We start from the raw sequence: 12,017 nt of genomic DNA, 5'->3' as shown, positions 1-12,017 counted from the left end.
GCCTCCCCTCCTTCAGGATCCGATTCAGGTTCGAACACGTACGGTTCAACTACTGAAGAACTCGGTCTGTTTACTGCCGCCATGTCCGCTACTTTCATATGCGTAGTGCAACGTGAGCCTACGCTCTCCCCGTTACCACGGTAACATGGGTGGGACAGCAGCAGCTCATTTGCATTTAAAGCTACAGACACCAGAAACAGCACATTCTGAAAGGGACTGAAACCGAGGCAAATAGAGGGAGGCAAGAATCTTTTCCTGAAAGCTATTTCCAGCAAACAGCTTCAGAAACATGTTTTATGGAAATCATAGACCTATGTAACTTATTGAAAAAGCTTCATAATATGTCACCTTTAAAGTTATGAAGTTTATTTTTCTTAATGTCACGTCTTTTGGGTTGGTGTTGAAAATGGACTGAAGACCATCTGAAGCCTGGAGACGTCCACCTTTAGAGAGCGAAGACAAAGCAGCAGCAGTTTGTGTTCGCAGGGTTAACGTTAATGTGCTTCATCAGGAAGTGGAAATCACCTGTAACTTTTGTAAACATTATTTCAACATGAACGATGACTGTGGCCATTGAAAACACTGTAAACTAAATATAAAACAGATTTCTAAAGACGTTTTGAGCACTGGGGCTTCTTAAAGTGTGTTTAGATGTTTGTTTTCTGAATGTCTTCTTATTAAATCAACAGGATCAGTATCTCTGAATATTTCAGCTGCAACCTTTGTTCAAACTTACTAAACTTTGCTGAACGTCAAACAGCTGCAGGTGTTTTGTACTTGAACACTGAGTCTCTCCTGAGGCTTCAGGAAAGAGCAGAATGAGACTTTAAAGCTGCTGAGGAGGAGTTAAAGTGGAAAGTCTCTGTCATTTGGTCTAAAAGCAGTGGTTCTGTGAGGCGTCCAGGCTGAGCAGACGGTACAGTAACAGAGCCGTGTGGTCGGCACACAAAGGTCGAGTGTTGGCATGTAGGCCGGCGAGGCCTGGGGGGCTAAACAGTGCGCCCTTGTGTCGCCGGCCTGCCTGCGGCCTCTCACCATCACACACTGGCTGCCAACTTTCACACCGAGTCGAGCAACCATTCACCTCCGGAAAACAGCAGCGGAGTAACTGACGGTCTGCTGGGGAGCCGTGGCGTGCCGGCAGGACGAGCCTCCTCAGGCCTCCTTCCTGTCTGTCGTCCCTCCCTCGGTCACTCCCTCCTCTTGGAGATCTGCCAGGAGAGCAGCTGCCACTCGCTGTGTGTCTGGAGATGACTGGATTTGTCCTGTGGGATCCTTCTCAGGCTGAAAATGTCCCTTTCTGCTCCCTGTAAGCCCTCTTGTGGTGGCAGGTTTTTGGTATCACGTCTATGGGATAAATACAGTCAGAAGCTAGGTTAGCTTAGCACAAAGACGGGACACAGGGGGACACAGCTGGCCTGGCCCCGTCCAAAGGAGACACCTGCCAACATCTCTGAAACCGTCTTTACCCGATGGCCTCTATTGATTAAACAAACTCAATTCTGCCATGCAGAATTTAACTGAGTACATTTACTCAAGTGCTGCACTTAAGTACACACTCGAGGTACTTCCACCTTGAGTATTTCCATTTCATGCAGCTTTGTGCTTTTACTCGCCTACATTTGTCTGACAGCTTTAGTTACCTTTCAGATTCCTTCCTGTCCAGTGAAAAGTTCGTATCTCCAGCTGCGTTGATGTGGAATGTTTGTGCTAAAATGAAGTTTTCGAGATATGAGATACATGGTTCTCACAGGACGGCCACGCTGCAAACGTGTGATGATCTTATAGATATGATGCATTGCTGTAGATTAAAGCAGCAACAGTTTAAATAATGTAAATCTGATATTTCCTGTGAGTGAACCAGAGCTGAAGGACTCTAACCAACAGCGTGAATGTGAAGTCTGAGGAGCAGCTACAGAAGCAAACACTAGAGGGAGACATGGCAGCATCTGTAGCCACCTGCTCCTCAGACACCTCCCTGCTGCAGGAAGTCACAGTTTGACTCCACGAAATACCACCGAGACGTTTCAAGAGGCCAAATCCTCACGAAACAACCGTCCAACCGTCCCTGAGCCTCTCTGGATAAACACCTTCAACATCTAACGGTCAAACCGTTTGAGATGAACCACAGTGAACACACACTCGTTGATGTACACACATGTACGTATGTACGCATGTGTGTATGTATAGAAATGTATGTTTGTGTGTACATGTATGTAAGTGTACATGTACCGGGGTGGGGCCCACCAGAGGGTCACCCGATGAATCTGAGGGGTCGTCACATGAAGTCCCGATCCAAAAAACCTTCATTCTGTTGGACACCGATGACCTGATTGGACCTCTTTGGGCCTTCAACAGGTCTTAAAATGAAACCTTGTGAAATGTTTGGAGGAGAAAAGTTTCAGAAACATGTGAAATACGACAAAACACTGATTTTATTTTCACCTTCACAGTGAGTCGATTCTCTAAATGAACCATAAGAGTATTTGATGACAGAGAGCAGGACTTCTACTTCACAGCCTCCATCATGTCTTCCAGCTGTTTGTCCTCTGTCCGTCTTCATTCACAGAGACAGATACGTGCATTTCTTATTATTCAATTTTTTATTTTTGATTTGGTCCTGATTAAAGCAATGTGTTTTAGCAATGATTTAAAGGTTAAATCTAAACCTAAAATGTTAAATCCAAATTTTGAAAGTTAAATCTAAACCTAAAATGTTAAATCTAAATGTTTAATCTCAAAGTTAAATCTAAATCTAAATGTTAAATCTAAGTCACCTGGAAACAAGGTGGAGGTGTGTCTGTGGGTGCTGTCCAAAGAAGACGGCGTGGGAAAAATGTTGAATCAAAATTTTAAAAGTTAAATCTAAACCTAAAATGTTAAATCTAAATTTTAAAAGTTAAAGGGGGGAGGCGGTGAGGGGGGAGGGCTGGGGGAGGGGTGCAGGGGTGGAGGGGGGGCGGAGAGGCCATGGGGGAGGAGGAGTGAGGAGGGGCAAGGGAGGGGGGTGGAGGGAGGAAGGGGGGCGATGGAGACGGCAGGGAGGGTGGAAGGGCGGTGGAGGGAGGGTCGAGAGGTGATGGGGGAGGAAGAGGGAGCTGCCGTTATCCTGCCTGGGGCCAACAACCAGCAGCCTCCTCCTCCTCACTGTCCTCTGACGCGAGCTTTTAAGCTTTCTTCTTCTCCTCCTTTGCCTTTTTCTTCTCCTCCTTTGCCTTTCTGTTCTCCTCGTCCTTTGCCTTCTTCTTCTCCTCCTTTTCCCTTTTCTTCTCCTCCTTTTCCATCCTCTTCTTCTCCTCCTTTTCCATTTTCTTCTCCTTCTTTTCCCTTCTCTTCTCCTCCTTCAGCTTCGTCTTCTCTTCCTTCTCCTCCTTTGTCTTTGGAGTCTTGAAGAGAAACCCGAAGCGACCCTTCTTACTCTCCTCCTTCAGGCGGACGTCTTGCACGTCCTTCTCCTGCTCCTCCGTCTGATCGGCTCTCGCCTGGCAGACTTCGGTCAGCTCCTCCCTCAGGTTCTCCTGCAGATCGTTAGGTTCGGTCTGCTCGCTGTGGAGAATTTCAGCCTCGACTCCCGGCAGCTTGTCGGTGGTCTCGTTGACCCCGACGGAGCGTTCGGGGTTTGCGTTCTCCCCCCTTCCGGTCTCATTCGTTTTCTTGACTGTTGTCTTTTTCTTTGTAGCCGCCTTTTTCAGTCCAGCCTTCACCCATTTGTTTCGGGACACCAAGGCCCTCCTCTTGGTGTTGGCCTTCACACAGAGCTCCTCCAGATGTTTCCTTTCTCCTTCCAGCTCCTTCTCTCTCGTCTCCCAGCTCTGCACTTTCTCTGCAAGCTCTTCTCTGAACTTCTCCTGCAGATCGAGAGACAGACGGTCTTTCTCCTGCTCGAGGAGGTGGACCTCCTCGTCTCTCAGGTAGAGCTGGTGCGTCACCTTGTTCAGCGCCATCTGCAGGTCATTCTGCAGCACAACACTCTTCTGGTTCTCCAGTTTCAGCTGGAGTATCTCGATGCTCTGGGCTGGGATGATCTCCACCTGCTCTATGTGGGAGGACATCTCCTTGGTCCTCTTGAGTTCATCTTGGAACTCCCTCTCCTTGAGCTCCAGAAGCTCCTGCAGTCTGCTGTTGTCCTGTTGCAGGTGCTGCACGCTGTGGCAAAGCTTCTCTCGCTCTTCATTGCCTTCATTGGCCTTCAGACAGAGCTCCTCCAGACGTTTCCTTTCTCCTTCCAGCTCCTTCTCTCTCGTCTCCCAGCTCTGCACTTTCTCTGCCAGCTTTTTGCTGAACTTCTCCTGAAGATTGTTGTGTGTGATCTTCCATGCTTTTTCGCACCGGATAAATTCAGCTCTGTTGTGGGACACGGTGGCTGTTGTCTCCTCGAGCCTGAGAGAGAGACAGTCTTTCTCCTCTTTGAGGAGGTCGATCTCCTCGTCTCTCAGGTAGAGGTCGTGCACCACCTGGTTCAGCGTCCTCTGCAGTTTCTCCAGTGTCAACTGGAGTGTCTCCTCGCTCTGGTCTGGGATGATCTCCACCTGCTCTGTCTGGGACTGGACGCTTGTCTTGAGGGAGGACATCTCCTTGGTCCTCTTGAGTTCATCTTGGAACTCCCTCTCCTTGAGCTCCAGAAGCTCCTGCAGTCTGCTGTTGTCCTGTTGCAGGTGCTGCACGCTGTGGCAAAGCTTCTCTCGCTCTTCGTTCCACTCAGACATCGCCCTCCTGTATCGAACCAAGTCCTGGTTCATCGAGTCGTGCGCAAACTGATAGCATTGAAGTTGGTCTCGCAGACGTTGCACCTCTGAGCAGACGACCAGACGGCCCAGATGATCAAGGCGACCCCTGATTATTGGGAAGCTTGTCTGTGCCATCAGACTGTCAGTAGTGAACTGTCTGTTAGAAACTGCGCTCGCCTGTAGTAGACTGTACTCGCCTGCGGTAGACTGTACTCGCCTGTGGTAGACTGCACTCGCTGGTGGTAGACTGTGCTCGCCTGTGGTAGACTGTGCTCGCCTGTGGTAGACTGTGCTCGCCTGTGGTAGACTGTACTCGCCTGTAGTAGACTGTGCTCGCCTGTGAAGATACTTCTTGAAACTATGTGACTGTGGTACTCCAACAATAATGTTAATGCTCCTCGGTCAAGTTCAAAGATGCTCTGACTGCAGAACAGCCAGAGAGCACATTTATAGAATCCTACATCAAAGCCACAAAGACTCCATTCTATTGGCTTTGACCCTTAAAGACACTTTGTTTTTTTTTAAATATCTTTATTGACACCAAGACTCTTTTTCCTTTTTGTTTTTTTTAAAAAATATCTTTATTGACACCAACACTCCTTTTCCTTTTTGTTTTTTTTAAATATCTTTATTGACACCCAACACTCTTTTTCCTTTTTTGTTTTTTGTTAAAATATCTTTATTTAGAGAAAACAATGACAGAACAACATGAGGAAGAAAAATACCAGTGAGAACAGTGAAGACATGCAGGCCAGTTAAAAACAACAATAGTGTTAATCACAATCATGATAATAATAATAATGGTGTGTGTGTGTGTGTGTGTGTGTGCATGCGTGTGTGTGTGTGTGCGTGTGTGTGTTTGAGTGAGAGAGAATTCAAAACGGATAACCATCAGTGAAAAAACATTAAATGAATATTTATATGAAAAATATGAATTATTTGTTTTTTCCAAAGCAACACAAACATGACACAAAAGTTAGTTACACACAGGAGTGCAATTACAAAGTGATGGCAATGAAGCACAAAAACATGGTGATAAAATGTAGAAAAAGTTCATTTCCAACATGATTTTAGGTTTATTAAAAACAAACATATGTTGTGTCACACATTGTGTTAATTGCATTTACACTCTGACTGAACATGCATTTGTCCGTCTCTGGGTACAGAGTGCACTTTAATTTCAGGTGTAAACATTTTTCTCAGTGCTGCTTGGTCCAGTCATGATTATGGAGGAAGCACTCACTCCATGGCTTCACTCCCTCTGTCAGCCCTCATGGATTTCAGTTCCTGCTGGGTGGTGGACTGACTTCCCGATGAGGAAGTCGTGTTCTCGCTGTCGCCCGGGTCCCGTCTGCAGCGCAGGACGCGGGGCAGCGAGCTGCAGAGCGCTTCCTGAACATGGAGCTGGAGAAGACGTAGATGATGGGGTCAAGGACCGAGTTCAGGAAGTTCAGTCCCAAAGACACGATGGTGAGCTGGGTGAAAGTGTAGAAGGAGGCACAGTCCCACGGGCGGTATGAGCGGATGACCCACACCCCGATGGTCGTCATCGTGGTGGGTAAGAAGCACACCATGAACACGGCAACGATGGCAGCGCACACTCGCATCGCCTTTCGCACCTTGTCGATTTTTCCCATCTGACGCTCTTTCAACAACCTGGAGATTCAGATGGAGCAGAACAGCAGCATGCCCACCAGGATGATGATGGCTCGTGATGCCTCCTTGTAAGAAGTGAAGAAGAAGCGCTGGGTGCTGTTCCCACTGCCCTTGATGTGGTTGTAAGCCAGCATGGGAACACGTGGGCTGATCACCAACAACCAGACCGTTAAGCAGGACTTCCAGAGGTAGAATGCAACTAAGTACAGCACAAATATGAGGTACTACTTCACTGAAGTACTTCCATTTTCTGCTGTCTTGTACTTCTACTCTACATCTCACAACTAATAAATGATGCAGTACTATGAATAAACCTACCCAGCAGTACATAAAGAGGTTAAAGTACACTGCATCATGAATGACGCTGGCTTGTTCATCACCATCCAGTAATATGACATACATTCATCTGCAGAATGAGTACTGTTACTTTTGGTACTTTAAGGATGTTTTGATTGTAATACATTTATACTTTTCCTTGTAACAGAGTATTTCTACGCTATGGTACTTTTACAATAAACCTCATCTTTTTACTGGATTTCAATTACTGATGTATTAATACTGCAGCTTGTAAAGCTGGAGTTTATTTGAGGTACTTTATGTACTGCTGAAGTATCCCCTTATCTTATTTTAACATGTTCTTTTAGTCGATTATATTCTTTAATCTGAATCAGCAAAGAAACCAGAGTTACTATATACATGTAGTGAAGTAAAAAGTATTACTTACAAATACAATATGAAGTAGCATAAAATAGATATACTCAAGCAAACTACATGTACCTCCAAACTGTATTGAACTGGCAAAGCTCTCAAGTGTAGAGCGTAGAGTCAAGCACTACCTGTCATGCACTGCGCGGTGGCGCAGCAGGTAGTGCGCGTGCCTCACAGCAAGAAGGTCGCCGGTTCGATCCCCGGGTCAGGCAGGGCCTTTCTGTGTGAAGTTTGCATGTTCTTCCTGTGTATGTGTGGGTTCTCTCCGGGTACTCCGGCTTCCTCCCACAGACCAAAAACATGCTCATTAGGTTAATTGATGACTCTAAATTGTCCGTAGGTGTGAGTGTGAATGTTTGTTTGTCGTTGCATGTGGCCCTGCAATCGGTTCAGGGTGTACCCCGCCTCCCGCCCATTGTAGCTGGGATAGGCTCCAGCCCCCCGCAACCCCGAAAGGGATAGGCGGTATAGATAATGGATGGATGGACGTTATTATTGACATTACCTGTGAAGTCTCTTCGGGGATGGTGGCGTTGCCCTGCATGTTCGCGTCTGGGGCATGCGCATGCGCAGTTGGAGGAATCGCCGATCGATTACTTTCCCCTGTGACCTCAGTGACGTCATTTCAGCACTTTTCGAGTCGTACCCGTAAACTTGAATTCGTATCCACAGTGAAGACTTCGTAGTCGTAGAAAAATGAGTTGTATTTTAGTTGTACTTTGCACTCACAGCTTTTAGACTCATACTCATATAAAAACACTCGTAACCCGAAAACAATTTCACAGACTCACGTATATGACAGCGGAATTGTTTCTTGTAAAACAACTTTTATGACACACAAATTGTTAACTTTACAAATACAAAACTTTAAATTATGGAAATAAATTAAATTACGTCTTTTTGACAGCGATCTTACACCATAAGTTTCTAATTGTTTTTAACATTCTTAATTTATATTGTTTTGTTTTCAGATTTCTTGTTTCAATGTTGCTCCACATTTCACTGATACTGCACTGAATGTAAAAATGTTTGGCCACTTGGGGGCTGCAGAACAAGCTGAAAACACAACAATGACATATATAACCTTATAAAGATGTTATAGGGAAGCAAACTGTTGCTTTTTGTAACATTCTTTTTTTTTTTTGGAGTGGTATTTATGTCCACCTGTTGAATGACAGCTCAATATTGACACTTCTGGCTCTGGAATTTGTTAGCAGCCAATGGCTAACTGTGTCTGTCTCCAGTTTGCTGCTGGACAGAGCTTTCTTGCTGAATGTGAGCTGAGTAGTGGACCAGAAAATTAAAAAAAAAAAAAAAAGTGGTTAAAGAAGGTGAGGGGAACTGCAGTCTGGTGACAGTGCTTCATATTGTTTCTCATTGTGAGTGACAGTCATTCATTCATCCACTGTTCATGTAACAATTACCTGTTAGTGCAGCTTTAAACAATACATGAAGGGATTTTGCTGTTTTAGTTGTACACAGTAGAGGTAAGATCGGCCCTAAAAAATCCAGCCCGACCCGACCCAGGCCCGCGGGTATTAAAGCCCGACCCGGCCCGAGCCCGATCAATTAACTTGATTTGCAGGCCGGAGCCCGAAACAAACCCGAAATTTTATATCGCAAGTTTTCTTAATGTTAAAATAATCTACATATTTTTATGATCATTATAAATGCATTTACACAATGAAATAACGCTGGAAAAGTTTGTTAAAGATATTTCTGTGTGTGATATTGTGCTCACATGGACGCGCCTCTCTGACAAGGAGAGGAACAGCAGCAGGAGCAGGTCTCTGGGCTTCATTGTAGATCACAAGGAAGGGCATCTGAGATACACGGGGTAAAGCCTCCAGAGCGCAGCAGGTTCACTATAGTCTTCGTTACCAAAGGCGGAAACAAACAGACTTTAAAAATCCTCCGCTGGAGACTGCGCGCACGGATGAATCCATTCATACATGTTTCTGGACCAGCTGCTGTTTGCAGAAGTCAGACCTGCTGAGGTAGGTGGTCCAGGGCGGTCATCTCGGTGTAAAGTGCGTATTGTGCGGGAGTTCAGTCTCGGGTCTCGTCCTCTTGAACATCTGGCATTGAGCGCTGCGTAAAGCGCGCGCGTGTCCCGAGCCGTGTATTTGGTTATTACAGACTTCAAATAAATATATATTTATTAAAAAAATTAGCGAGAGAGAAGCCCGGCCCGACCCGACCCAAAGTTAATAATCGACATTTTGGGCCCGGGCTTAAGATCTTACCTCTAGTACACGGTCCTGCATAGCTCAGTAGGTATTCTTCAGGGTTAGAAGGCATATTCCCCCCAAGCTACCTATGCTAAAACTGCATGTTACTATAAGGTACATTTGATACTGTACTGTATTGCTTCATCATAAATTAAATTTATTGAGTTAGATTTTGTTGCATTTTGTTTCATTCAAGGAACTAAACTGAACTTCATGACCTAACACACCCTGTTCTCTGCCCTTCGCTATACAGTACCTCATCCTCAGCATGCTAATTTTGGTACACGAATGTTACACAGCTAAAAACAGTTATTGTGCACAATGCTGAAACAGACACTTTGTGGAATCTAGTGCACAGTAGAACTAACGTCACTGCTATCGAGGAGCTGAGGGCAGCAATAGTTGCTTCAGGACATTTTTTTTTGGAACTGTTATCTAGATCATCTGATCTAGGTAATGATCTACAACAAGGACACGATCCCTCACTGGCTTCCCACCTATTGACACTGTATCTCTGCAGTGGTGGACAGATGCACTTTTTCTTACACCATCTAAGTGCCTCAGCCAGCATGCTAACCTAACTTTAGTAACTGTACTTACCTGTAAGCTCAGTCTGGACAGGTACAAATAGGAATGCTAAACTATTAGACATTATTAACGGTAAATCAACAGGTACGCATTTGGACCCACTGTATCTTTATTGTATGTATATGGAATGTTAAAAATGTGTATAACACTACAAATATATGCTTCTTCAGGAAACATCCAGGCAGCACACATGTACATGTATGTTGTTACAGTGAGAAACCACTCCTTCATTTTCTTCAGGAGGAATCATAGAGATATTCATACTAATTATTCTTATTCTTTAAAGGTACCACTGCTTGTATTAACAGCCACATTAGTACCAAATGTAGAAGTAAACGTGTTCATAATATAGACTTTATCAAACTACAGTTGTGTGCGAAAGTCAGGGCATATTTTATATATTAAAAATTAATATTCATATTTATATTTATATTTATAGTCTCTCTGGTATATGGGAAAAAAGACAATATTATCAGGAAACATTAATGCATAGTTACATTTTATTTTATAAATCCAACAAAATTACCCCCCCCCCCCCCACACACACACTTTTTTTGGCATGTGCAAAAGTCAGGGCACCCTGAGAGTTTCAAAGTGTCAGATTCTTTTTACAAGCTTTGACCTTTACCAGCTCATTAGTCCTGAAGCATGTGCAAACAATTGTCATTAGGGAGCGCCAGCTGGTGCCAATTTCAGGGTTTCTTAAATACGGCGACTCCACAAACCTTGTGCAAACACTCAGCAACCATGGGTTCCTCTAAGAAGCTGTGTAAGACAGGAAAAATGCAAGTTATTGATGCCCACATGCCATGGAGGGTTACAAGGAGATAGCAAAGCGTTTTCAGCCTGCGGTTTCCACAGTGCGAGGTATAATTAAGAGATTGCAGGTAAGGGGAAATGTGGAAGTCAAGATGAGATCTGGAAGACCAAGGAAACTCTCAGAGAGAACAGCTCGTAGGCTGGTCAGAAAGGTAAATCAAAACTCACATTTGACTTCAAAAGACCTGCAGGAAGATTTAGCAGACTCAGGAGTGGTGGTGCACCCTTCCACTGTGCGGCGATACTTGCACAAACAAGACCTTCATGGAAGAGTCTGCAGAAGAAAACCTTACCTGCGTCCTCATCACAAAATACAACGTCAAAAATATGCAACAGAACATCTAGAGAAGCCTGATGACTTTTGGAAAAAAAAGTGCTGTGGACCAATGAAGTTAAAATAGAACTCTTTGGCCACAATAAGTAAAGGTATGTTTGGAGAAAAAAAGGAGTGGCATTTCATGAAAAGAACACCTTGCCAACTGTTAAATATGCGGGTGGATCCATCATGCTTTGTGGTTGTGTTGCAGCCAGTGGGACAGGAAGCATTGCTCGGGTGGAGGGAAGAATGGATTCCATTAAATACCAGCAAATTCTGGAGGCAAATATCACAGCGTCTGTAAAAAAGCTGAAGCTGAAAAGAGGATGGCTTCTAGAACAGGATAATGATCCTAAACATACCTCAAAATCCACCATGGACTACCTCAAGAAATGCAAGCTGAAGGTTTTGGAATGGCCTTCACAGTCTCCAGACTTAAACATCATTGAAAATCTGTGGGTAAATCTTAAAAGAGCTGTGCATGCAAGACGATCAAAGAATATTGAAGAACTGGAAGCCTGTTGCAAGGAAGAATGGGGGAAAATCCCAAATAATAGAATCCAGAGACTTGTAGTTGGCTATAAAAAGCATTTACAAGCTGTGATATCTACCAGAGGGGGTCTTACTAAGTATTGAAGGTACTGACACTGTAGGGTGTCCTGACTTTTGCACATGCCAAAATGATGTTTTTTATTTTTGTAATTTTGTTCAATTTATAAAATAAAATGTAAATATGCATTAATGTTTCTTGATAATATTGACTTTTTCCCATATCCAGAGAGACTATAAATATGAATATTTTTTTTTAATATTATGCTGTTTTTAAAGGGGTGCCCTGACTTTCACACACAACTGTACTATATCAATGTAATATAGTGTATACTATTGATAAGAGATGGAGGGGCATAGGGCCTGCATAATCGCATACAGCCACTTCTGGCGCAATCTGTCAAAACAAAAATCAAATAAAAA

General features: G+C 44.3%; 1 pseudogene; it reads right to left on the bottom strand.

Moving 5' to 3' along the window:
- Positions 1-5,966: 5,966 nt before the first annotated feature.
- On the bottom strand, positions 5,967-9,110 carry LOC139332227 (hydroxycarboxylic acid receptor 2-like; annotated as a pseudogene).
- Between the last annotated feature and the right edge of the window lie 2,907 nt (positions 9,111-12,017).

Source organism: Chaetodon trifascialis, chromosome 6 (assembly GCF_039877785.1).
Source record: "Chaetodon trifascialis isolate fChaTrf1 chromosome 6, fChaTrf1.hap1, whole genome shotgun sequence".
Lineage (NCBI taxonomy): Eukaryota > Metazoa > Chordata > Actinopteri > Chaetodontiformes > Chaetodontidae > Chaetodon > Chaetodon trifascialis.
This window is presented reverse-complemented; position numbering and strand designations above follow the sequence as displayed.